General features: G+C 45.4%; 1 long non-coding RNA gene across 1 annotated transcript in view; it reads right to left on the bottom strand.

The window, feature by feature from the left end:
* Window positions 1-5,083: 5,083 nt before the first annotated feature.
* LOC147710126 (uncharacterized) overlaps window positions 5,084-22,460 on the bottom strand; it is a 92,971-nt gene continuing 75,594 nt past the window's right edge. The window contains exon 3 of the long non-coding RNA XR_015295844.1: window positions 5,084-5,158. This is a non-coding gene — a long non-coding RNA (uncharacterized LOC147710126). The remainder of the gene's footprint in view (window positions 5,159-22,460) is intronic.

The raw sequence follows: 22,460 nt of genomic DNA, 5'->3' as shown, positions 1-22,460 counted from the left end.
ACACGAACGCACGCAAGACCCGTCTGTACTGGGGGAACTGACACAAACGCTCACCGACTATCAGTCCTTTGCTATGGATGAGCTTAAATATATCCACAAACGCTCCGCCGCTAGGGCTTTTGGAGAAGGAGGCAGACCAGGTAGGGCGTGCTTCCCAAACAGTGCTGCAGATACAGGGGGCAGATGGATCCCTCTGTGCAGACACGACGGGTATTTTGCAAGGGTTTGGAAAAACTTACAGCACGCTATATAAATCACAACCAACAGCGTCACCAGCGGAAGTTTTCAATTATTTAGAGGATGTGGCCATTGCGTGGCTCTCGGATAAGCAAAGAGCCTACCTATCGCTACCAATCACCATAGAGGAGGTCACGGAGGTCATCAAATCGTTACCGAACGGGAAAGCCCCGGGCCCGGACGGGTTCACCTGTGAATTTTACAAAACTTATGCCGATCTGTTAGCACCTCATCTGGTTGAGATGTACGGTGATGCCTTTGAGAAAAATATACTCCCACCAACATTACGAGAAGCGGTGGTGATAGCGCTTTTAAAGCCTGCAAAGGATCCTGAGCTCTGTGACTCCTACAGGCCCCTATCGTTAATTAATGCTGATTCTAAGATTTTAGCCAAGCTGCTTGCCACGAGACTGCAACCCCTCATGACCTATTTGGTCCTCCCGGACCAATCTGGTTTTATACTATCTAGGGCCACCACGCACAACACTCGGACACTGTTCGCCCTCTCCCGTTATTTGATACCTAGCACTAAAGCAGTGACGGTCATGTTTGATGCCGCCAAGGCTTACGATTTCATTGAGTGATCTTACCTCCTAACAGTGCTCAGGAGGATGGGTTTCCCTCCGGTATTTATTCAGTGGGTGAAACTATTATACACGCAGCCTGTGTGTCTCTGATTCAATAATTATAGAGCGTGGGATGAGGCAGGGCTGTCCTTTGTCCCCTTTGTTATTTGCCCTAGCCCTTGAGCCGCCAGCATGTAAGGTCAGACAACGACACCAATCCTCTGCCTTGCAGTTCCCAAGTAGGCCCTTACACATTTCGCTCTACGTGGACGATATGTTACTTTATGTTCGTGACCCAGAACAGAAACTAGCTCCACTGTTGCGAGAGTATATTAAATTCGGGAGGCACTCAGGGCTCCAAATTAATTGGGTGAAATCTTCTATTATTCCACTGACCGATACCACCCTACTGCATACTACCGAATTCCCCTTAGAATGGCAGTCTGATCCCATAAAATACCTTGGAGTCTGGTACAACAGAGATCCTGAGATTGTTATCAGAACCAATTATGGTAGAGTGCTATCTTCATTAGATGACAAAGTCAATCGTTGGATACAATTACCGTTATCGCTCGCCGATCGTATAGCGATTGTAAAAATGGCAATTTTACTCAAACTTCTCTATCTTTTTAACAATATACCGATTCCCCCCCTAGAGAAGTATTCAGACGAATATCCTCAGTAGTGCTCAAATTGATATGGGCAGGCAAACAGGCGCGTATTGAGCTGCATACTTTATCCCTACCATATTCCAGGGGTGGCCTCTGCGTGCCTGATTTTCTATTATACAATTTATGTGCTCAGGCACAATATGCCACATACTGGTATCATAGGATTTCATATCTGACACACACTGCTGTAGAAGAGGGAGATGCTCTGCCAATACCTTTAACTGCTGTTATCACACATCGCCGACCGCCACTACACGCTAACGATATTAAAACCATTGACACAACCAATGCAGCGTGGCATAGACTAGGTCAGTTGGAGCATAAGTGACCTCTCTATGCCCCAGCCCTTCCATTGCATCACCATCCTGAAATATCTGTTACCGGTGAGGGGGTTGGTAAGGGCCTACTACACCAGGTAGGAATAGAAACCTTAGGTGACCTCTATCACGACAGGATGTTCAAAACAGCGCAGGATTTATTGTATATTAAAAATAAGACACTACTGTTTCGCTTCACTTATCATAGGCTACAGGGGGCGATAAGGAAGTTATACCCCAGCTATCCCCACGAACCATCGCAATTGGACACCTTACAGCTCATTTTGACCTCACCAAACACCACGCATTTAGTCTCCCGCCTCTACACTATAGCGCAGAGTGAAATTGATTACAACACTCACAAGGCCATGGAAGGATGGAATGCGGTACTGCACATTCCCCTTACTGAGGTAGAATGGCAGGCCACTTGTACCCTAACTCAAATGTTAACGCCCAATGACAATTTAAGGATTTTGCATTTTAAATATTTACATCAAACATACTATACGGCTGCGAAACTTTATAGATATGGCCTCCGTCCAGAGGCGAGCTGTAAACGCTGTGGCTTTGACCAGGCTTATTTTATCCACCTTGCGTGGCACTGTCTGAAGGTACGTGACTATTGGGAGAGGGTCACCTCATTACTGGCAGAAAAGGTGGGGATTGATATTAACTGCAATATTCACACCTGTTTATTGAGGCAATTGGACAATGTACGTGCAGTGAAACGTACATTTTGTATGGTGGCGCTTTTGCTTGCCAAACGACGAATCTCCCTGTGCTGGGAGAGTAAGAACACACCCAGCATCAAGCAATGGCTTTGTGACATGTCCCACTGTCGTGATACATTATGCACATATGAAGAAGAATTACCTGTTCGTTCCAGGCCTAAAGATTATTGGAAGTATTTAACAGACTATTTAACTGTGAATCTTACTATTTAATTGTATTGTTTGAATGTGTCTTCCTATTCCTTTCTGTAATATGTGTAATTTTGCAGAGTCTCTGTTATTGAACATATACTTGGATGATGAATGCGGTAGTGTAATGGTCCGTCTTGTTGCTTGTATTTGAGCTATACGCTTTATGAAATTTCAATAAAAAGATTTAAAAAAAATAAAAAATAAAGTTTTACAGACACATCAGAGGAAGTTGTGCGATAGTATAAAAGTACGTAAATGGACAACCAATTAAGTACAAGTAAAAATAAATGTTATAATAGGTTCAGACTATTGGGCACTTCACGGTTTTTCAGTATCCATGCAGCTTGGAGCAACTGTGCGGTGCTTTTTGTGGTATTTCATATGATAATAATGTATTTATATGGTTACTACACTGGGTTGTCCAGTCTGATATTTTGTTTACAACTCATGGTCCTGAGAAGGCATGTTTGGTGAAAGAAGTGGTCATGAAGATCTGCTCGGATAGACTTTATTACTAGCATCTCATATCTGAGTGCCATTGTGAGATGTAAAGCGTCATGCATAGGTGAACTAAAGGGAGGATTACTGTGATGAACCCACTATAGGAATGCATTATGGGTGTTTCAGCAAGTGGAACTGAAAATATGGAATCTGACTTTGCTTATGGGGGCTTTGCATGGAGTTGCACAAGCTGACGGAAGTCACAAAGGTGCTTTTCCCTGCAGCTTTCGTAAGGAATGCACTGTCAATACACTATTACAGAGTTTATTTTTGACGCCTTGCCTGTTGCTACAAACGCAATATATATCTTAAGCACAGCTCATGGCACTATGAGACTCTCCCTAAGATCTTACACCTAAAACAAAACATGCAAACATTTACAATTACTAGTGTAACATTCAAGTAGCAGTCCATCATTCAGTCTTTCACCATTCATTCTGTCCTTCCATCTGGGCGCCCATCCATATCAAAAGCTTTTCAACCATTTGCTCACCTATCCATCATCTATCCTTCCATCCATCATTTCACTCATCCACCCATCCATACACCCTTTCACCCAATCCATCCTTTCACTAATCCATCCACTCTTCCACCCATCCATCCAACCATTTACCCTTACCCCCAAGCCATCCCATCATTCATCCATCCACTCACTCATCCACCCAATCAATTACCCTTTCACCCATCCAGCCATCCTTTCACTCACTCATCCATGCACCCAGTCACTCATTCGTCCACCCATTCACCCATTCACTTTTCCATCCATCCTTTCTTCCAGCACTCTAACCTCCCTTTCACTTATATGCATTTTTTCACTCATCCATATTCACATTCTTCTTTTCACTCATCCATGCACCCATTCGCCCATCCATTCTGTCAATCATTCATCCATGCTATCATTCATCCATCCATCCTCCCTTTCTCTCTCAGTCATTCAGTCAAAAAACAACTTTATTTGGTTTATCATAACCATAAAGCATGAAGTAAAAAAAAATATATAAATAGCACCACATCAAACATCATATTTCAATAAAACTTCTAAAACATTACCAAATCTAAAAATCATAATGCAGATTCCCACATGCAAACTACCCCAAATAGTCAAAATAGGGCATGGCACGGGAAAGGCCTGGCAGGAAAGGGGTTAAAATTGTACAAGGAAAGATATACATTGTGAAGAAGATTCCTTAGAATGTTGGTATTTGAAGATTCTTTGGAATGTTGGTGTTTGAAGATTCTTTGGAATGTTGGTGTTTGAAGATTCTTTGGAATGTTGGTGTTTAAACTGTGGATGACAGTTGGGGGGGAGTCTCACTCCAGCCTCAGCTCATCTCCTGTCCTGTAGGGGGGAGGGAGGGAAGGATGAGGGTCTGAAGCTCCCTGCTGCTCTCACACCAGCCTCAGCTCTGCTTCTCCCCAGAGACAGAAGTATGGGAAGAGCCTCTGTGTGAATGGGACCGGAGGGTAGGTGTAGAGAAGCTCCCAGGAGTCAGCATTGTACAGGGACAGCAGCCCCCCCTCGTAGTCCAGATACACCCCCAGCTTCAGGGGCTTCTCACGAGGGGACAGAGGGGTCTCAGGGGAGGTGAGGGCTGAGTACTGACCCCACTCCCTCCCCTGCACAGCCCAGACTCCCCCCTCAGGGGACCATGTGAAGCGTCCCTTCCTGTTTACAGACTCTGCTGCGACCCCCACATGCCACGCCACCCCCTCCCACAGCAGCTGCACCTCCCAGTAATGTCTGCCGGAGGTGAACCCCTCGCTCCCCAGAACACAGGGATGGATGTAGGTGAATCTCTTGGGGGTGTCCGGCGGGGTCTGTTCTGTGTTCCTGTATGTCAAATGTCTCAGGATCTCTGCATCGTCCATCCCTCTCACACGTCTCCCTCCCTCAGACAGGAGGAGCTCAGGATGAGCCGTGTCAGGATCCAGAGTCACCATCACTGCAGAGAAGAGATTCACAATTAGAGATTTAATGACACAAAGAAAGGCTGTAATTACTGCTTCTGTTTTACATATGATTAATTACACCACATCTGGAAGGAGGCGCTAGAGAGTGCGGCACTAGACTGCTCACTGCACTAAAGAGCGCAGCACTAGACTGCTCACTACACTACAGCGTGAGGCACTAGATTGCTCACTACACTAAAGCGCGCAGCACTAGACTAAAACGAGCAGCACCAGACTGCTCACTACACTAAAGCGTGCATTCATCTAGAGCACACACTACACCAAACCGCACTACATAGAGAGGACAGAAGGTAGGGCACTGTACTAGCTTCTCCACTGTATGCTATACTAGTCAGTACTCTACATTAGATGGTATAGAAAAAAGTTATTCCAAGGTATATTGTAACAGTCAGTACGCTGTAATGTATGCTACAGAGTGACAGACCCACTCCAAGTTACACTGTACTAATCAGTACACTTCATGAGATGCTATATATTAAGAGCGCTACTCCAAGACGTACAGTACTAGACAGTACACTGCACTCGATGGCACTGAGTGACACATCTACTACAATGTATACTGTATTAGTTGGTACACTCTATTAGATAGTACAGAGTGACAAAGCTACGAGAAGGCATACTGAACTAGTCAGTACACTGCAAAATATAGTACAGAGAAAGAGATCTACTAGAAGGTATACAGTACTAGCCAGTACACTGCATTGGATGGCACAGAGTGACACAGCTACTACAACGTATACTGTATTAGTTGGTACACTGTATTAGATAGTACAGGGAGACAAAGCTACGAGAAGGCATACTGAACTAGTCAGTATACTGCAAAATATAGTACAGAGAAAGAGGGCTACTATAAGGTATACAGTACTAGTCAGTACACTGGATTAGATGGTACAAAGTGACAGACTTGTGCACATATCCATCACCCACAAACTCAGACAATCAGCGGCTCTACAGAACTATTAATGGGCCCACACAATGACAAAATGTACAACAGGATGGGAGGGTTCAGCAGACCGAGTCAACACTTTGGGTTTGCTCATGGAATATTCGTGGTCTCTGAGGCAAGGCAGCTGACCCAGAGTTTGTATCATACATAAGATCATATGACATAGTGCTACTACAGGAAGGATGGACGGCCGAACCTCATCAACTAAAGGGTTGTGTATGCTTTCACACACCCGCAGTCAGAAAAGCACTAAGTGGACATCTATCAGGTGGGCTGGCAACCTATGTGTCAACAACAGGCCTATCCACCGCAACGGAAATTCCTTCTTCCTCATCCTTGGTCAGGATGTCCACGTAAACCCAAAATGAAAAACCCAAGACGCTAGACATCTGATGGACCCTCTTTTGAAAATCATAATTGAACAGGATACTCAAACCTCATTCTCACAGGGTATCTCAATCTACATCTTCTGGGCTCTTTGTCTGCAGAAAAGACACTGCCTCAGTCATCGGCGTGGAACATTTCAGAACAAAAGAGAATCCAGCACGGCAGAGCAAGTAAGACGTTCAAGTGTATTTTGGAAGATCTAGAGCACAACAACGTTCAGGAACCAAATGGCAGATCCCACGCCGACTCCCCATCAGCAGCATCAAACTACACTGAGACCGCATGATCCTCATTAGATTACACTCTGGTCTCCCTTCCACAGTGTGGTCTCGTTCTCCCTCGGTGACAAGGGGGACAGCGACCATCGGCCACAAGAGGTACTCCTTCAGGTTATTGCAGCACCACTCGCACTTCTACCAGGGGGAGCCTGCTCTCACTACACAATCTCAAAATAATTAAATCCTCGCTAGCAAATACTAGGGAAGTACTTCAGGCAGCAAAGGACCTGCTGCATAACTGCAGAGAGCAGAAAAACAACTTTGCCAGCAAATGGGAAACCTATCAAGCATATTATCTTCAACAATAAAATGCAGACCACGCCATGAAGCGAGGGAAGCGGGATGGATCACCAGTGCACAGCGGCACCAGCTAACAACAGAAAAACAATTGATCAATAAGATCCTCAGACTATTGAGACACAATCCTGGAGATCTAAACCTCAACCTCTCACTGCGGCAACAAAGGTCTATGCTTAAAAAAATAAAATGGGACAACAGGAGATCCAGGGATGATGAATTCTGGGCTAAAATGCTTCACAAGTACAAAACTAAAAGCAGTATGCACTTCCGGGCATGTTAAACCAAGGAGTGAGATGGCATATTTCTGAGGAGACCTGGACTCACTTCCTGAAATACCACTAACAATTAAGAAAAGCCCAGGAGAGTGCCACGATAGACCCAATCTCAACCGAAAGGAAACAGAACAACAACTCTCTGGACACCATCACTCAATAGCAGGATGCAGGCTGGCCAACTCGCTTAGCCATAATGAAGCACCAGATCTCCAAGGGCAGAAGAGAGGGAGCGTCAGGACCAAATGGATTTCCACCAGCCATTTTTAAACAAGACGCAGATTATTGGGCAGCTATGTTAGACCAGATCTTCTGTGAAATCAGGGAAATGGGTCAACTTCCAGCTTCGTGGAAGGGCTACGTCATTTCTTCAATCCCATAAATCAAGCGATAAAACCTCCCCGAAAAACTACAGCCTTATTGCCCTGCTTGACATCCAGGTGAAATACTTCGCCCGCACTTTACAAGCCGAGATTCTATACTGGGCTGCGGATCACAAAATTATTCTATTTAAACAGACACATGTCACTCCTCATGGACTTGGCCAAGACAACCAAGCAGGCACCGCATTTCTGTTTCATAGACTTCAGGGCAGCATTTGTCAACTTAGATCGAGCAAGGCTGTGGAAGAAACTAGAAAGTTAGAAAATCCCACACGCTCTCTCTTAAACATGCTAATATGCCTCTCCACAGGAAACGGGGTGCAGGTAAAACTGTGCACCACCTTTCTAGGCACATCCCAACCACCAAAGGGCTTAAACAAGGGTGTGTGCTCACCCCAACCCTGTTCAATCTTTATAGGGCAGACTTGATGCAAACCTTAAACTCATGCAATGCGCACACTCCTATGATTGGCGGTAAGTCCTTGTCCGGTGTGATGGATCTCCCGAGCTGCCCTCGCTCGATTGGGAGTGCAGCAAGTTTTTAGGTTTCGCCTCGTCGAAAGCTGCGCCGCGCATCTTTGCGGCGCAGGCGAAATCTAATGTTTACAGTATGTGTGTGTTGTCCCGCCCTCTCTTTCCATTGGCTAGCTTCATAAATGGAGGCTAGCCATTGGAAGAGAGATTTGCTCGTCATTCTGCGAGCAGATTTGTGAGCGTTCCCGCCATTTTTACTCATCCCGCCCCTTTGCGATCATCCTGCGGCGGTAGGCGGTTGTTTTTTTTTTCTTTCAAACTTTGTTTTCGCCATTTTTAAAGTGTTGTTTTCAGGGGTGGGTTGCGCGATGTCCCGCTCTCCGTTCCCGCCCCCCCTCCCACTGTCTGTGTGCCCGTTCCTGCCCCCTCTCCCGCTGTTTGTGTGCCCGTTCCCGCCCCCCTCCCACTGTCCGTTCCCGCCCCCCCTCCCGCTGTCCGTGTGCCCGTAGGTGCTTGTTTATCAATGCTGCCACAGCTTTGAGGCATCAGCATTCCTATGAAAGGCTGTCACTTGTTCATTGTGCATGCTGCTTCTGTGTGGAACGCTCTCTTGTCTCCGAATCCTTGCTTCTGATAATACAGAGGTTGGTGTGTGTGTATTTTTATCCCGCACGCTGCTGCTGCATGCCGGGGTTTGCAGCCTAGGCATGCCCTGCAGGCTGTCACCGCTCGCTGCCATGGCTGATTAGCGTTTGCCTTTCCTCCAGTCAATGACTCGCTCTCTCCTTTCCGCCTCCCTGTGAATATTTCGGTGCCTCAGCAACCTGATGGGGAATCTCCCCCCCATTCCTTGTGGCGCAAGGCCAGGTTGAGCGGTGCTATGGGAGTGATTTGGTGTGCTATGGGAGTGATTGGCGGTGCTATGAGAGTGACTGACTGTGGAAAGGGCTCAGGGTGGACGTATTTTTTGCGTGTCTCAGACGTTTGACATTTCGTGGCACGCCAGGGTCATCTGCCACAAAGCTGCCTCGAGAGATCAGAGTGCCCGGACTCCGTCGCGAGCCGGGCCAGCTGCTGTAACACTAGATAAAACAGCACATGTGTTGCTCGAGAGTCCATTTTGATGCTTTTCATTGCCATTTAAATCCATTGTTGAATGTTCCTCCATCCTTTCCTATCAAATATCAAACATGTGTTTTATTATTTTTTTATTTATTTAGTGAAGCCTGCTTTGCTTTTGTTTTTCTTTCTTCATTTAACGTGTTTTATATCCTTCCCTATATAAGGCTCGTGTGGGGCTACCCATAGGCTGATGTGAAGTCTGTGTCTCAGTAAGACTCAGGGGGAAACAGCAGCTGAGCTTGAATGAAACACCCATGCATGCTTTGTGAGAGCCGGGCTGCTCCCTGCAAGCCACAGGTGTGATTAAAGCCTGCACCCCTTCAGAGGAGCAATCGGATCTCCACCCCCTGCGGCGCATGGGCCACTCAGTGGTGTGTGTGCTGCTTCGCTTTCTGATATTTTATCAATGGCTTCCTGCAGCAGGTCACATTTCTGACTTTTATTAGCAAATTTGAGTTTTACTAGTATTTTCCTGGCCCGCGCCCTCGTTTAGTGGTAACTCCCTGCCCGAGGTAAACTCCGATGAAAGACTGCACAAATCTCTCTCTTGGGCCATACATTAATCTAATGTGTCGATTCGACGGAATCCTTCCCCGGCGTCTGAATCACAAATTGATACCAAATTTGCTGGCTGGGCGGGAAACATGGCTGTGTTGAGTAATTTCATAACATTTCTAACCTGACTTTTATTTGGAAAACAGAAAATTGAGCACGTGGTTGTACAGCATTGTGGGTGGGCAGACCTCAAACTGCTGGTCAGTGCGCTAACAATCTGAGGGCAGATGATCACATCTCTACACACCTTTTCACCCGTACTAGGAGTTAATTTATAAACATTGGTGCATTCTGGGAATTGTAGTCCTGGTTCTGGCCCATTGAACCAGTTGGACTAACACACTTGAAAACCAGTCATTTGTGAAAGGAAACTGGTGGTGCTGATGACAAGGAGTCCCCCGGTACCCCCTACTTCTAGTATTAGAAACCTGTTCATTTTGTTTGCACCCCTTTGGGTTAAGTGATGGGATGTTGCAGGGTGTACCAGAGTCAGACTCCAGAGGAGGCTATTAAATGTTCCAAGAGGTTGCTGCTTCTTAAAGGCCTCTAGGGTGACGAAAGAGACCTTCTCGCAGGCGCCTGGCCGCATCTTCAATCCTTCTGGCCTTAAATCTTTTCACTGCATTACTAGCCAGCAATCCTCTGATCAAGAATAGATTGTACCCCTATCCTTTGGCATTATTGACTGATTCTCTTAAGTTATTATTAAAAATATATATAATTTATCCAAACAGTGCAGGACTTGGTAAGATAAACGGGCACTACATGCAAAGGCTCAGATATATTGGTAAATGTGGCGCTGTTCAGCTTTCTCCCATCCACGCAACGCAGCAACTTGCCTTGCAAAACTGCATGAACTATTAGTAAATATGCTCCTATGCGTAGAAATACTAAAATAGATGAGTGATTGGTAAAATACAAAGAGAGTGCTTCCTGTATAAATTACTTTTTTTGGTAGATTGTCTTGGCATGTGAGCTAACTTGATTTGCCAGTATTACACACTGTTTGGTCACTGCTATAGCCCAGGATGGAAACCAGGTCTTTTGCTCCCTGGCCCGCATCATAGCCAATGGACTACACCTCCTGCTGATCACACCAGGTCCAAATGCTTTGCCTTGTGTCAGCATAGATTGTCAAAGATGCATTGATCAAGAACTATCTCCCTTTTCTAGTCCCTCGTTAAAACCCCATATTAGAACTTTGGAATGTCGGGAGCCCAATTGAAGACAAATGAGTGCTCCGGGCTTCTTATTGAATAGCACTGATGTCTCGGATCTGTCAGCGCTTCTCTATGCATGTAGTGCAGGGACTCCCCTTTATGCCTCACTTGGAAATATGAAACTGCCCAGGCTTTCAAAACCTGAAAGAGATGGCAAAGACAGCGGAGTGGATTGCAAGAAGGTACTGGGAACGGAGTAAATTATATGTAGGAGACGTGTTTATTTCAGTTGAGGAGGCGCAGTAAAAGCTCACGGCTGTTCCAGGTCAATTTTTAACATTTATCAAGATGCACCCCAAACCTCCCAGAAACGATCACAATGAGTCCGCCATTTCACTCATTGAGTCATCCTTCCTTTTAGTCATCCATCCATCAATTCGTTCACACCATCCATCTATCCATCAACTACTCCACTCATCAATCCATACCCCTTGCACTCACCCATCCATCCATCCTTTCACTCAGCCTTCTGCTCAGCCACCCAGTCATCCATTCATCCATTTACTCTTTCACTCATCCCTCCATCCATTCACTCTTTCACTCATCCATCCATCCATTCACTCTTTCACTCATCCATCCACGCTTTCAATCTGTCTATCCACTCTCTAATCACTACTACTCTACTACTCACCCTCTACTACAATACTACTCACTCTCTACTACTCTCTACTCACTCTCTTCTACTCTCTACCCACTCAACTACTCTAGTTCTCTTTACTACTCACTCTACTACTCTCTACTCACTCTACTACTATCTACTCACTCTACTACTCTCAACTATGTTCTACTCACTCTACTACTCTCTACTAGCCACTCTCTATCGACTACTCACCCTCTACTACTCTACTACTCACTCTCTACTACTCTCTACTCACTTTGTACTACTCTAATACTCTATACTACTCACTCTCTACTACTCTACCTCACTACTTCTACGCGCACACATATGCACTTATATATATATATATATATATATATATACACACACACACAAGGATGGCGTGCTTAAGCCGCTTTGAATGGCGGGCTCACAATGGGGTTCACCAGCCCCTCAATGTGCACACACTCCTGGTCACGATCCTTCCCACGGAAAAAAACAGAGTCAGAGCCCAATTGTAGTACGGTGCTTGTCAGTGTTTAATCAGCAGAAGAAAAACACCCAACGCGTTTCGAGATCAGCCGATCTCAATGTTTTGCTTTACGCGCAAACTGAAGTTAAAGAATTGGTTTACGACCAAACCTCGACTGAGAAAAGATGTAACGGTTGAAACCCAGTGCTCTAAGTGTAAATGATGCTGAACTTCTACAATCTGTTCAAATGTTAGCAGGTTGTGATAATGTCAGCGATAATGCCTTATTTAACTTAGTTGACACTGAGAACTCAGTCGACATGAGCAGCAACAGTGGGTTTAAACCCAAATCGGTCTTTGTACCGCAAATTACTAACAGCTATATTGATAGCTTTGAACAAGGCATGATTCAAGAAATGAGACGGATGGACAGAATGAAGCCTAAACTAAATTGGAATTTAAATAAACAACAGTTTCTTGCTTTGAAGGAGATGGAGGGTTGGGCTGATGTAGTCATTAAGAACAGTGATAAAGGCGGGAATGTAGTGGTCTGGCCACTTGACATGTATCTAAAAGAGGGTTTAATGCAATTGTCTGATGAAAATAATTATGCAAAAGCAACTAGAGAGGATTATAATGTATCCAAATGTGCATATGGGGACAAACTCAGTGATTGGAAAGCAAGGGGGCTGATAGAAGATGATGCGTATAATTACCTCCATGTTAAGTATCCGAAACTATCTGCACTTTGTCTATTACCTAAGTTGCACAAAAACCTTCAGACACCCCCTGGTAGACCAATTGTTTCATCTGTGGGGAGCCTCTATGAAAATACTAGTAGATACGTAGACCACTTCCTGCAGCCTTTTGTCACCAGTTTGCCCTCGTGCGTGAGGGACTCATCAGACTTTCTAAGAATCATAAAAGACATTACTTGGAATCCTGGGTACTGGTTGGTAAGCTTTGACGTTACCAGCTTGTACACCAGCATTCCCCAGGAGCTTGGTGTAGAAGCATGCAAATACTACTTAAAGGAGAGATCTATCTCTCATTTATCACACACCAACATGCTTCTGGATATGATATGGGAATGCCTGACCAACAATTATTTCATCTTCAACAAATTAGTGTTTAAACAAACCAGGGGGGTGGCCATGGGTACTTGCTTCGCCCCCAGCCTGGCATGTCTGTATCTGGGCTGGTGGGAGTAGCTGGTGGTGAATAAGATCTCCCACTTTGGTACCCACGTCATCCTCTGGAAAAGATATATCGATGACATTTTCTGTATTTGGAGCGGCACCCTCGACCAGATACATGAATTTGAGTCCATCCTGAACCAAAATTCCCTTAACCTGAGGTTTACCAGTGTAATCAGCAACGAACAGTTGGAATTCCTGGACATAAAGCTTGAAGTCATTGAAGGAACTCTAAAAAGTTCCTTATTTCGGAAATCTACAGCAGGAAATAGCCTTCTCCATGCAGGTAGCTGTAGTGTCCTCTCCTCATTCTCACCCACACACGTGTCTACAGGCTCTGCATCCTGATGTTTTATCACTAAGCCCTTTTGTCTTTTTTCCCTTCCTCCTTGGTCGCTATTCTTCATCACCAGTTTGTGCTTCTGCTTGTTGTCTGTCCTCCTTTAGTTCTTCGTTTGTCAGACTCTATTCAGTTGTTTCCAGTTCCTTGCGATGCGAGTCATTCCAGGTGCTGTGGCTCTGGCCGGCTGGCGCCGTTGTCCTTGGCTCCTTTCTTTCTACTACCACCGCTTGGGCCGGGTCGATCTCATTATCATATGCTCTCACCAGCTTTGGTTGTGGTCATGCGGTGCCTCCTGCCTTGATCTTCCTTGGTGGCGCCTGTCTGCTCTGCTCATTGTATGCTTTTGCCCTTTTTTTTGCTGCTGTCTCTCCTGCGCCAATGTCCTCTTGTTTTACTCTTTTCACCCCTTTTGTTTTGGGTAATTTCTTTTTGCTTGGGCACTTTCTTCTCAGTTTCACGAGGCCTCTGCTGGTCTCCTTTCCTTGTCTCCGTCTTTGTTGCTTTGTCACCCTCGCTGTCATCTGCATTGTGAGATCCCGTTCGGTCTCTCCTTCTTGCTCTTCCTTCGTTATTGTCGTTATTTCGTTCTGTCTTAGCCCATGTTTTAAGTGTACTTCACTTTTAGTTATTATTGTTGGTGACTTCCATTTCACCACCTCTGTCCAGCATTCCTCTGCCGTTGCAGTCGGCTCCAGTTCTTTGCATGTGGCGTTGTCATCACCCGACATGTGATATAGCCTCCTGCCTTGTGCGCTGGGCTTTGGGTCTGCCATTCTTCTCTTTGTGTTTTTCTTGTTGTGCCCTTGTTGCTCCCCTTCTTTCCCTTTTTCCTTTTTCAGTTTGTGTCTTCTTTGTATTTCGTTCTGTCTTTCCTTTTGTTTTCTTTCCTTTCGTGTTCTCCTTTCCTTTTTCTGCTTCTTTGTTGGTCTTTCTCCCTTCTTTCCTTGTTATTTCATTTTTCTTTCCTTTGTTGATGGCACTTGTTCACTGACTCTTCGTGCTTTCTGTCATTTATTTTTGTCCTTTTGCTCTTTTTGGCACTTATTTTCTTCCTTTGTTGTACTTTATTTCACCTCTTCTGGGCTTTCTTAGTCCTTTTTCCTTCTATTCTCCTTTTCTCTTTGTGATCTTTTGTCTCTTTTTCTTCCTTTGTTTTACTTTATTTGGCCTCTTCTGGGCTTTCTTGGTCCTTTTTCCTTTTATTCTCTTCTTTTTTCTGGTATGCACTTGTATTACTTCTTTGTCTCTGTTTTATTTCTTTGTCTTCTCCTTGTCTTTATTTCTCTTTCTTTTCTTTTAAGTTCTCCTTTCCTTTCTCTTTTTTTTTTTTTTTTCGTTTCCCTGTGGGATCTTTGTCCCTCTTTTCTTTGTTATTTCTCTTTTCTGTCCTTTGTTTAGCCTTATCTCTGACTTCTTCCACTCTATTTGTTTCTTTCTTATTTTCCTTCTTTGTTTCGCTTTTCTATTTGTCCTTTTCAGCCTCTCTGTTACTTTTCCTCTTTAATTTGCTTCTTTTCAGCCTTGTTCGGCCTTAAAATGGCCGCTCCGCTGTTTCCTATGTGTGTTTCTCTTCCTTTCCTGGCCTAAGATGGCCGCCGCTGTTATCGCGAGATTTCGCGGTCAAAATCTCATATCCTGTCCTTAAAATTGCCGCCAATGCAGTTCTCAGTGCTCATTAGTCCCAATTGCCTGATTTCAATATGTCCTAAAATGCGCTGTGGGCATTACCTGCGTGGGCCAACTTTGGACACCCCTGCTCTGTTCTAGTTCAATTGAATAACACTCTCTTTTCACCAGAAGTTGTTCATGCCGGGCCCAATATTCAGTCGTTGTAGGCCCGAGTACCGCCTGCCCCACAACCAAAAAACGCCATTTGAAATTGCCATTTGCCTCTTTGTAAAGTAAACGGTGGGCCACGTTTGATGTTCTGGTAAAGGGTCTGGGCGAAACAGATTTAGGCTAAGATCTTTTTTTATTAAAGACATAGTTCTGAGGAAAGAATGGCACAGTTCAAAAGAGACACAATTGAGAGACTCAACTACACAACATATCTAACAGTAAAAGTCGATAATAGCTAGAACGATTCATTTATAAACTATTCTCCAAGAAATGTCACAATAGGCCTAAAGTCCAGAAAGGAGGGAATGTTGCAAGACAGTCAAAGTCAAAACATAGGAAACATGCTTTGGCAAAGCCAATAGGTCTTGGCTATACGAGATCTTTTTGTTTTGTCTATGTTTTTTAGCCATGCTGCATAGCAGTGCAACCACTGTATAACATGGCTGAAAGTAAAGAAAATAGCAACGCAGGCCGTGTCATAGCCCGGTTTTTATTATTATTTTTTTTTTACTTTCATCCATGTTGTACAACAGTTGCAGTGCTAAACCTCTAAAAGATATTTCAAACAAGCATTGGCAAAGCAAAATGGTTTTGCCTCTGCCAAATCTATTGGTTTTAGCAATGGTTTGTATGTTACACAAAAGCAGCATTGCGGAAAGATTAAAAAAAAGCTCTGCAATGTGGTCAAAGCTATCCGCGCCCTATTGCTTTTTTTTTAACTTTAAGCCGTGCACTGCTGTGCAACATGTTTTAAAAAATGACAAAGGCAATAGAGAAGAGCCTTACAAATGAAAGAAAAATATCCAGCAGTTTTAAGATACCTACATGCAGCTCACAAAAGGAAAGTAGCAGCAGATAAATGCATTAGCAAGAAAAATGCTTCAGGTGAAAGCAGGTTCATGGACAGCGGGAAGAGGGTGGCAGCAGAAAGAGCAAAGCAATTGAGTGGAGAGTGGGCAAGTAGCATGGGAGGGAAGGGGCAAGCAAAAAAGTAATATGGGCACTCTCACTGCACGTCGACATTTATCTAGGAAGGTAGCGCTAAGAATGTTCATCTCGCCAGAGTTTTAAATAATTTATGGTTCTGCATTTGTAATGGTCGTTAAATATGCTGTAAAGAAACGCTGTTAACTCTGTGAATTAGCCAGCAACACAGCTCATGCTTACCCTTTGAAAAGGCTGCATGAACCTTTGCTGTTGAACACAGATTTGCATTAAGTGTGTGTGACTTTTGACCCTGTGTGATTTTTGTTGTTGTGTTTTTTGTTGTTACCTTAACACCCGGAGAACCCTGTCTTCTCCTAGTATGGCTTGTCTATCACCCCAACCCCTACCAGAAAGAAAAATCACCAGAGCCGCATACCACTGGCGGTTAAAAAGCTCCTCTGATGTTGAGACTAGTGTTTGTTTCCTCGGTTTAAACCGTTAGTCACATGTTGTAAGCTCAGGTTGTACCAAGTACAGAAGAAGGTCTTTCCTGGCTCTGTGCAGCATGCCAGTCCCGCTTGGAGAGCAGGGAAACAGCCAGCTATTTGTTCTCTAACATTGCTTTATGGATGTGGACTGTGAGCCGGCACCCTTGTGCCAGAGGTACAACGGCTGAGAGTGTGTATTGCAGTGGGTGGGCCGCACATGAAGATGGTGGCTGCAGCAGCAAACCACAGTTGTGCAAAGTGTGTATACGCCAGGGGCTTGACATTAAGTAAGTAAAAGGCTGGCTTACCTTGACCGCGACGTGTTCATCCCGAGCTCATAGCTTGGAAGTTTGCCCCATTGCAGGCCCCCTGGGCTCAGTCATAAAAAACAAACAAACAGAGCGTGGTGTACCTGAATAGGATGCCGCGAAAATAAAAATAAATAAAGTGAGCGTGATGTCCCTAGCGGGTGCCGCGCTCATTAAAGTAATAAAAATGTCACGAAGAAACGTCACAGGAACAAAGATGGCTTGGGCTGTCCACATGGGCCGGTAAAAAAGTTGACACGGAGGTAAGCCTAAAGCCCGCATACCAATCATGCACCATCGTTTAACATAAATGATGACGCAAGCCAATGGAAAGAGGGGCGGGGCTTGAAGTAGAATTCTGGAATCGAATTGATTCCAAAAGGCACTCGCATGGCGATTGCAACGCATGCGCACTGCTACCACCAGGCGAGACCGGCGATTGCAACGCATGCGCACTGCTACCGCCAGGCGAGACCTAGAAAGTAGTGCAAAGGACCATTAGGAGCCTCTCTCTAATAGAAGTTAAAGCCGCCTTTGCAAAAAGGAGCCACGCATGGATGACCATCAATGGCTACAGAACACGGAGCCCGCAAATATACTTCAGCCTGGGATATTTGAGGTGTACAAAAGGAAAATTGGCTGTGAAAAACTTCCTGCTATCCCGCATCTACCACCATGGGTGAGGGGCAAACATCAACGAGCTGCCCCCTGTGCAGAAAAGCAACGGAGGACAAGGCACACTTGATCTGCACCTGCAATCACTTGAAGGAAGAAAGGGCTCGGATGCTCAAACCGCAGTTCATCCTCCACAGGATCCGCACGCGGAGACGAGCAGTGATAGCGTGCTTCAAACCAGTCGATCCCCAGCTGAACTGTAAGCTGGGAAATTTCTAACCCTGACTGAAAATAAACTGCAAAAAGTTTTCACGGATGGGGCCCTTTTGGCCAGCCTAGAATGAAGGACCACGCAACCTAAAAAGAGCTAATTTAAGACGGCTGCGGCCCCACAAATTTTAAATCTTTTTACTATGCACCTATTGATCTCTTTTACAAAATTGTAGCATTTTGAATGATTTTCTACAACTGAGTTATATTTCAAATGTATTTTGTAAACGGTTTTAACCATATACCATAAAGGTTACTTTACTTACTTACTTTACTAGTTGCAGAATGCCTCAGGGTTCCTCCCTGAGCCCAACCTTCTTCATGGCACCTTCCATCTACATGGCCCCACTTGCAGCCATCGTCAGAAGCCACGGACTCAACAGAATCTCCAATGCCGACGGCGCCCAGCTGATTCTTTCCCTCACAGACGAACCCACAGGAGGCAAGAGCAACCATGGGATGAAGGCAGTCGACACCTGGATAAAGGACAGCTGCCTCAAGCTTAACTCAGACAAGACCAAAGGCCTTATCCTGGGCTCCAATTCCTCTGCTTGAAATGACTCCTGGTTGCCCGCAGCACCCGGAACACCCCCCAAACCCATGTACCACGCACGAAACCTCAGCATCAACCTGGACTCCTCGCTTTCAATGAACTGCCAGAGAGGGAATTGGCGAAGAGGCCGAGGATTTCGACAAATATAGATATCTGGACAGCAGTGTTCACCATCCATGCAAGTATCATATGCTAGAAGACACCAGAGGCCAATGTGTGGTTGGTAAAATGTTTAACAAGGCCAGCTAGTGTACATTTTTGGGGAGTAGCCTGGCTGAGATACAATGCATCATCCAAGAAACCCACCCAGTTCTGTGATGAGATCCTGTGACTGGCCCTCAATCTCGGTCTGTATTTCTCAGGTGTAAGTCCAAATTTGTTGACTAAGATGGCCTTCAGTGTAGTGTGTCTGGTACCCCATCTCTAGTGTTCCTCCTCACTGTGGGCATGTACCTCCACAAACAACCCCCACCAGGACTCCTCTGGCACCTTGTGCACTCTTAGAGCCACTTCATAGGCTGCAAACCATTTGATTTGTCTATGTCATCCTTCAGCACATAAATGGGCACCAAGTCTTTGGATATGTGGTTCTGGATTCATTAGTGGACACTGCAGGTACGCTGCTCAGAATCTAGGATCAGCTCCTCATTGTCCTCAATCTCTTGCTCCTCCTCTTCTGGGATCCCAGCCCCAGAAATACGGGCCCCTGCCCAGGCCCTCATCACCTTTTGCAGCTCTACCCCCTTGGTGAAGCCTTTAGTGGACAGGTCGACCCCGTACTGTAATCCTTGAGCTGGCCACGGTGTGCGCCTCCAGCTTGGCCAGCTCACAGCCCATCAATGCAGGTGCAGATGCTGCTTCTCCACAGAGACATGGTTTAGCAAACTATGTAGAAGTGAGGCAGTCCCTCAGCAGTCCTCTCAGGAGACTGGTCAGACCGGGCTCTGCTGCAGTGTAGGATTAATATATGCTCTGGTTTGTATTCTCCTCTGTCTGACCGACTCTTCATTATTGGGAAGGCAAAGAGATCGTTGCGGGTGACCCTATTCGGGTCATTTCCTTCATTTGGCTCTTGTTAGACCTTGGCACTTCCAGGAAGCAGCCCCAAAAACTGAACTGGACTGACACCTGTCAGAAAAATTTTGATGCCCTGAAGACTGCCATGTGCACGGCGCCCGTGCTCCTGGCACCCAACTTCTCAAAAGAATTTATTGTTTAAACAGACACATCAGGGCATGGTGCAGGGGCATCCTAGGACCGGTTTCACCTCTCTTCAGCCAGAATAGCTTGATTCCAGTGGCATGGAGAGCATGGGACCCACGTCTGGGCATACCCGTCCCACTCAGGGTGACAAATGCAAAAACAACAGTTGATGGACAGAATGCAGAACAATGTCATACATTCACCCCAGTACAGAGATCTGGGCCTAAATCCATCGTTTTTTTGCTCACAATGCCATTCCAGTTTGAACCCAGCAATATGCAAATCAGTCTTGACCCTGTGCCTCATGGGAACAGTCCAGCCCGAACTGCCAAGCCAGGTAATCCTTGGACTGGCTGATGAGGGTTATGAACCCGAAACCGGGCCAAGGATGCTTGTTTCCGGTCCAGGGAAGACATTGCTTGGCAGTTCGGGCTGGACTGTTCCCATGAGGAACAGGGTCGGACTGATTTGCATATGGCCATGTCTGAACTGGGATGGCGGAGTGAGCTAAAGAATGATGATGGATTAAACCCAGATCAGTTGACTGGGGGTGAGTGCTTGCAATGTTCAACACTCCGTCCATCATCCCCTTTGGTTTTGCTAAGTTCGCCCTAAGTTGGCAGGGTATGCCCAGGCGTGGATACCTTGCTCACTTTGCCACTGTAAGTAAGTAAATCTTTATTCGATTTTTAAATTTATAAAAACCATAAGAGTTCCAGCATATAAATCGTTACATTACAATCAACAAGTTATTATTCTATACATTTTAAAACTAACAACATTTCCCTAGGTCAATTTTAGTCCTTTATGAGCTTAGACCAATCGGGGAATTTTCCAAAACCTCTCGTTTTTCATATTGTTTGCGGAACGTTTTGGTCAAAGATTTACTCTATGTTTAAAAATGCATTTTAAAAAGGACGCTATATGTTTACAAACTAGTTCTGATTCAATGAATTGCATACGTAGCATGGTGGGGCGACAAGTTCTTAAGCCCATTCTTCTTAAAAGTGGGAGTATCCAAAGTTTGCGATGTGCTGAATAGAAGGTACAGAACAAAAACATGTGCATAGTGGATTGCTCTGACGTGTCGTCACATGGGCACACAGTTAGACACTCTTCCCATCTATTTTTTGTCGGAAATGCCACCAATCTATGGAAGATGTTCATTCTAAATCTTGTTAGGAGAAAGCGCTCGAATTGTGAGTCAACATAAGTCAAATAAGGCTCTATCTCCAAGGTGGTCATAATTGCCAGCGAGTGTTGAACCGAAGGTTTTCTTGCCTTAGTACAAAATCGTAGCTCTTCCATGTGGGTTATTGCCTTTACTTTTAGATCTTTTCTGGATATTTCGGCAATTAACTCCGGGGCGGAATAGTATTTACTGAGTCCCAGATCTGTGAGAGTATTTTTTACATACTTTAGCCATTCGATTCTTCCCACTTGATCCAACAACATACAATCTCTTATTATCTGTTTCGATAAGATATTTGTCGTCGAGGTCCATATACGTCGCCAGAGCATGAGCGGTTGTATTTTTGCCAGATCCGCTAATTGCGAAATGCTTAACTCCATATGCATAAGTAGATGTACTTCTCGGGAGTGCCAACAAGAATCTTAAAAAGGAGTTCTGTGCTACCTGTAAAGACTTGGTATTTTTGTGACCCCATAACTTGGTATTTTTGTGACCCCACTTTGCCACTGGATTCAAGCAAGCCGGGCTGAAGACGGCTGGAATGCCAGAAACCGGTCCTCGGAAGCTTGTTTCCGGTCCAGGGAAGACATGGCTTGGCAGTTCGGGCTGGACTGTTCTCATGAGGCACAGGGTCAGACTGATTTGCATATGGCCATGTCTGAACTGGGGTGGTGGAGTGAGCTAAATAATGATGATGGATTGAACCCAGATCAGTTGACTGGGGGTGAGTGCTTGCAATTTTAAACACTCCGTCCATCATCCCCTTTGGTTTTGCTAAGTTCACCCTAAGTTAGCAGGGTATGCCCAGACGTGGGTCCCTTGCTCACTTTGCCACTGGATTCAAGCTAGCCTGGCTGATGAGGGTTATGAACCCGAAACTGGTACCAGGATGCTTGTTTCCAGTCCAGGAAAGACATGGCTTGGCAGTTTGGGCTGGACTGTTCCCATGAGGCACAGGGTCAGACTGATTTGCATATGGCCATGTCTGAACTGGGGTGGCGGAGTGAGCTAAAGAATGATGATGGATTAAACCCAGATCAGTTGACTGGGGGTGAGTGCTTGCAATGTTCAACACTCCGTCCATCATCCCCTTTAGTTTTGGTCTCAATCTTGGGCTGTAGGGGCGCCACCAGGCCGCTCCCTACCTGGTGTCCCAAGTACACCACAGAACCCTGCCCGATCTGGCACTTACTCGCCTTTATCGCGAGGTCTGCTCTCTGCATCTCCATCAACACTTCCCAGAGGTGGAGCAGATGTTCTTTCCAACGGTTGCTGAACACTGCAATGTCATCCAGGTAGGCGGCACTAAACTCTTCAAGTCCAGCCAACACCA

This window comes from Lissotriton vulgaris, chromosome 5 (assembly GCF_964263255.1).
Source record: "Lissotriton vulgaris chromosome 5, aLisVul1.2, whole genome shotgun sequence".
In the NCBI taxonomy this organism is placed as follows: domain Eukaryota; kingdom Metazoa; phylum Chordata; class Amphibia; order Caudata; family Salamandridae; genus Lissotriton; species Lissotriton vulgaris.
Note: the sequence above shows the minus strand (reverse complement) of the source record. Positions and strands in the feature narration are given on the sequence as shown.